The 6000-nt window shown below is 36.4% G+C and overlaps 1 long non-coding RNA gene across 1 annotated transcript in view; it reads left to right on the top strand.

Moving 5' to 3' along the window:
• The window catches only part of LOC137650664 (uncharacterized), a 528402-nt gene that overhangs the window by 443267 nt on the left and 79135 nt on the right, over positions 1–6000 (top strand). The window lies entirely within an intron of this gene.

The following is a 6000-nucleotide window of genomic DNA, read 5'->3' as shown; positions in this document are numbered from 1 at the left end:
TATATATATATTGCTCACTAAAATTCCGAGATAAAATTAAGGAAGAAGTCAGAAAAGTACATAACATTTTGTGCGTTTTATCGTCAAACCATCGAAAGTTAAGTATACAGTTGATATATATTTTTTTCTATCTTTATAATATGGTATTCAAACAAGAGACGTGATTGAATAATGATTTATTGAGAAAACAAATATTTTCCACATCTAAATTTTTCTGCTAAATTATTGCTCCCCAATCAGGAGTGTCCAGTGTTGCCAGATACGGGAATTGATCCCTAAATTTGGAGATTTTTCCCTAGATTTGGTGATTTCGGTTGTCTGGTGGGGATATTCTGTACAAATTTCTATGAAGAAGAAAAAGAGATGAGTAATCCTTTATCTTGTTGCATTTGGTTTACTTACAATTGCATGAAGTATAGTAAGTAATTTCTATATTAGTAAAGCCTACGTGATCAGAAGGAAATATATTTTTGTAAATGGTGATTTTTGAGGTTGTGATGGGGAATTTTTATCACGAGTTTTGGGGATTTTTAAACTACCCATCTGGCAACACTGGTTATGCAGTTCACTGACGGACCTGCCGGATGGAGTGAAGGTTGTTGACATTGTTGTTGAATTACTGCAGGAGCCGGAAAATATCCCTAACTTGTTTCCGACATTTTGACTTGTTAAATACATCTTACGTTTCTCCAGAGGTTGGTACCGTTAATTTACATACCAGGTTGGATATGTTGATGTATCAGTAGAGTTATTTCCGAATAAGAAATGGGTAGATATTTAATTTTGCAGTGTTGGTAGGCCTACTCCATTTTTGAGTCAGGAGACATAGGCCAAGGCGTTTTACCAATTTTACCTATTTACTGCGCAAGTCTTATGTGTAATGAATATTAGATTTAATAAGTCTTAGAATATTTTTCTATAATATGTTTTCCCCCTTCGGAGTGAAAGTATATTTTTATTTAGAATTATAAAACCCAGCTGTGACTACAAAGATTCTGAAGCATGACTAAATCTCAGGTAAAATTATAGAACAACACGGAACCATATTTCAAATTGATAAAACAACTTTTCGTACAGTAAATAATGTGGTTTCAAAGAATATGACCTTAGTTCCACCGCATATAAAACCGTTTTCCCATCATCCCTCCCCTTTACCAACGGACACCGGTAGGAGCCTGGGACTTTGGGGGAACGAAAACAGGAAAAACATATTATTCAACTCTTTCGAGATTCGTAAACGGCTACAGAACCTAACAAACCCACCTGACCTAACCTAGTACTGTACAGTAGTACCTCTACATACAAATTTAATTCGTTCCAGAAACTGCTTCGTATGTTAAAACGATTGTATGTTTGAGCAAATATTCCCATAAGAATACATGGTAATTCATTTAATTCGTTCCTCACCCTAAAAACCCATAATAAATCCTTAATAAATTACACATAATAATAACATAACTGCATAATATGAAAGAAGCATGTAAAAAAGATAATTATAAAGAAGTAATAGATAAAAGATGTTTTATTGCCACTTTACCTTAGAGACAGGCCAACGCAGGTGTAGGATTTGCTACGCCAGGAGGAGACGGACGATCAGCGAGAAGGTAGACATGGTGTTAACATGTTCTTTAAATACTCTCTCTCTCTCTCTCTCTCTCTCTCTCTCTCTCTCTCTCTTCTTCACTGTCAGTGTTATAGACGTCTATTAATTTTTTCTGAGAGAGAGAGATTAAAAAAAAATGAGAGATTAAACAAAAATGTGTTGTGTACATATGATTTTTAACAGCGTTAACGAGTTGAAAGACAGTTAAATGTAACTAAAAAAACAATATCAGCGAATCTGAATTCCATTATTAACTCAAACAAATATTGATACAAACACACTTGTGTGCGTATGTGCAAACACACACATGCAGGAGGAGACACGATCGGCAAGGAGGTAGAGATGGTGACTGCGATAACATACCGTAACTTACACTACGGAAACTTTATTCTAGCTTAGCTTATTTGTTTTTTTTTTATTTTATTTCATATTTTTTACCTTTTTTTTTCAATTTTTTTTTTCATCACTTTCAGTGACGAGTTACGGTATGTTATCGCAGTCACTATCTCTACCTCCTCCCCGACCGTCTCTCTTACTGCGTAGCAATTCTTGCACCTGTGTGTGTGTTTGTGCATACGCACACGAGTGTGTTTGTATCAATATTTGTTTTTGTTAATAAAGGAATTCAGATTAGCTGTTATTACTTTCTTTGTTACATTTAATTGTTTTCAACTCGTTGACGCTGTTAAAAATCATATGTACTCTAAACACATTTTTGTTTAATCTCTCTCTCTCGAAAAAAAAATAATAGACGTATCTAACACTATAACAGCGAAGAAGAAAGAGAGAGAGAGATTTTATTTAAAGAACATGTTAATGCTATGTTTAGAGAGAAACAGAAAAAGAGAGAAGTCTTATTTAAAAGAGCTTGTTAATGCTATCTTGATTTTCTTTGCTTCACTTTTTTCTTTCTTTCTGTTCATCATGCTGGCCCTTCTCACAAATGATCGTTGCCAACAATCTCTTTGTCCTTTATCCCTATCAACAAATGTGTTCTATCTCTTCCAGGGTATTGCTACAATGTCGTGTAATAATGGTGATCCCCTTCGATGGTTTATCTGCTTTAATGGCTGCCTTCAGCTTGATGATCGTCGAGATCTTAGGCCTATTCCTGCCATATTGTTTAGCCTTACAGTATCACTCATATGCACACTGCTCTCATATTTTTCTATAATTTCTTACTTCAATTCTAATGAAAGAATTGCCTTCTTCTTATACTGAATCTTAGCTTCTTAGGCACCATGATTATAGGTAAAATCAAAAAGGAAATGTTAGAAAAGGAAGAAAATAAGCACTGTTAATAACAGACCAAACAGAGGACAACCACACGATACACACAAGATTAGAGAACTGAGCACTCGACGCTCAATGGCGTAATGTTTACTTCGTATGTTGGAGCAACACTTCGGATGTCGAGGCAGAAATTTGGTTGAATTTTACTTCGTATGTTGGGACATTTGTATGTAGAGGTACCACTGTAATTCTCAGGTCACAGACATAAGCAGGGGCAAGCCCCCTGACCTCCTTCCTAGGTCACAGACCTACAGGTCCCCCAAACCCCTCTTACCAGATCACAAACCTGCCCAGTTCACAGACGTAGCTGGGAGCAAGCCACGAGACCACCTCTCCCAGATCACAGACCTAGATGTAAGCAAAAGTGAAATACATATTTCAATGTAGTAGGATGCCAATATTTTTTTGTGTAATTTTTTGTGGATTTATTATGCATCCCTGAAAATGTGTAGAGGAGAAAAGGTTAGTTAACGATTATCGTTTCACCAAAAAACTTGAGCACATATTGAATGTACTATAATGAACTAATTGGGAAAGTGAGATGTCCATAAATTTTGTTATAGTCTGTCAAAATTCATCTTCATTAGGTAATATTGCAAATAAAAATCTATTTTACAATATATATTAATACAAAGAGAAATAGAGATGGCTTAGTCTAGGCACCAGGTCTTAATCTAGCTAGCCTGAACTCCTCTCCCATCTAGCGAGACCTAAGCAAATGCAAATAGAATCAAGTTCGGTGAGTGCAACCTGACAGGACCTTTCATAATCTAGCCTACAATGTTAGAGACTAAAACCAAAATCATGGTCCAGACCTAAAATTTAAGGCAACCCTTTTAAAGTATTACTACAAAATTCTGCCTATTATATAAATTAATTATGGAGCTGCCTCATATGTTTAAACAAGATTTACTACCTTTCCCTACCTTAACATATATCTTAATCACAGGAACGTGTACTAACCTTAACCTATCCTAGGATGTGGGATCCTTACCTAGCTATGCTAAGACACCCCCACCAACATATGTGACTTCCAATGCTGTAGATAGATTTAAACTGCAGATATGCCGTATCCCAGCTTCACATAGTGCTGTAGATTAAATCAAATGATGGAGGTATATCCTAACTTAAATACTGCATGTCATATTCCTGTTTAAAACATAACTCAAACAGTTGTCAAACCTTTACTGTAGAATTATAAGCTTTGTAATATAGCTTGTAATACAATTTGGTTCATCAAAAATTTTCCTAAGGTACAACTAACAAAGATTCACAGCATAACACTTGGAAACTGTATGCTGTAATAGTTAAATATCTTGTCAAAACTGGTGAAATTTTTACTTTAGGCATATTTTGTTCTAAACTTGAAGAAAGAGAGTAATACAGTAATTTAAACATAAAGCAACACGTGTATAGAACTTGTTAATATATAATGCATTGATTGGTAATATATACTTATTTATTGCAAAACTGGAATTTTCGATAAGAAATGGATGAGTGCTGGCTATTTTGGCGTATTTCTCTCTATAAGTAATTGGGACTGGGTAATAATTGTGTATTGCTCAATTGTTTACTTCTGAGAGACAGATTGTGAATTATTGCACATGCATTGCTTTTCATTCACTTTTGGTAGCTTTGTTTTTTGTATGATGTAATCATTAGCTGGCTTTATGATTGAATTAAGAGCTGCTAAATATTTATGCTTAAGTTCATGTTATAAATAATCCATTTTTTTTCCTATCCGCATTAGTTCTACCATGTCTACCATTGGAAGAAAATGTCTTCCATGTGGGAATTCAATATTTCGAAATTGTGTAATTTCATTTATTTTGGTTATTGATTGTTTAAAATGCTCAGTTGTTCCGTAACCGAAATACAAACCACGCTATTTACATTGGGGTTTACCTTTTAGCGCAGCTGAAATGGTGAGCCATTAGAATTTAACGAGGGTGTATTACCCCCCCGCTAGTTAGCGGGGGGTTAGGGGAGTGGTAGCTAGCTACCCCTCCCCCCCCTCACACACAGGTGAATGCCCACTTTCACTTTTAGCTCGGACTGGGACAGACGTCTCTGTCTTGGTCCTCGCTTGGCAGCTATTGTTTGTTTTGTCTTTACTTAATCGCTTACATGTTTTCATGTTTGTATATATATTTGAGTATAGAAATCAGTAAGTTTGCTTTTCAGAGTTGTGTGTGTAGTGTACGATATCTCCGTGGAGTCCTCGGCAGTTAGGCCACCACGGCGTAATTTTATGGGTTGCGATCGAGTTTGACTACGGTCTTTCTCTCTCTCTCTCTCCTTGAGGTCGTTCACCCTTTTACTACGTTACTTTAACTACGTCTCAGTAGCTTCCTTCCCGTGTGGGGGGGTTTGCTACGCCGTACGTTTTGTCTCAATTAGTTTATGAATCTAATTGTAGTTGTTAATTTTTCAGCTTGTAGAACGATTCCTTTCGGGGTTTTCGTTCTTTCTTTAGTGTTCATTCATTTTTAAATTACATAATTACATAGTTTTATGAATAGAACTTACCTGGCAGTTATATATACATAGCTAATTGTCTCTATTTCGGCAGAATTTTCCTAAACTAGGCAACCGCCTTGTGGTGGTTGGGTGGTAACACCCGTTAAAGGGTGGTAGGAGGAATCATTCCCGTTTTCTGTTCTTCAGTTCATCTCTGCCGGCCGGATCGACAACACGTTGGTCCGTCATTAAGAGTTTTTCTTCGCTTTCCCTGCTCGGTGTACCAGTCTGCTTTTTTGGTGAAGTACTCTGATTTGGGGTTTTGGCGATCGTGTATTTTGTTTTCTCTTAGCTTTTTTGCTGTTTTTCATTATGAGTGAAAAGAGTCATTACCGTATCTGTGCGAATGAGGAATGTAAGGTGAGACTACCGAAAATGGCGGTAGACCCTCACACCGTTTGTTCTAATTGTAGGGGTTTTGTTTGTGCCCTTGATAATAGGTGCGGGGAATGTAAGGTTTTGGATGAGAAAGATTGGTTAATTATGAAGCGCTATGTGCGTAAGCTAGAGCTCGATAGAGTTAGGAGAGCTTCTAGGTCTAAGTCTAAGTCTGTTAGTGGTAAGGAAGACGAACTTAGCGTAGA

The sequence above is a fragment of the Palaemon carinicauda genome, chromosome 12 (genome assembly GCF_036898095.1).
Source record: "Palaemon carinicauda isolate YSFRI2023 chromosome 12, ASM3689809v2, whole genome shotgun sequence".
Lineage (NCBI taxonomy): Eukaryota > Metazoa > Arthropoda > Malacostraca > Decapoda > Palaemonidae > Palaemon > Palaemon carinicauda.
This window is presented reverse-complemented; position numbering and strand designations above follow the sequence as displayed.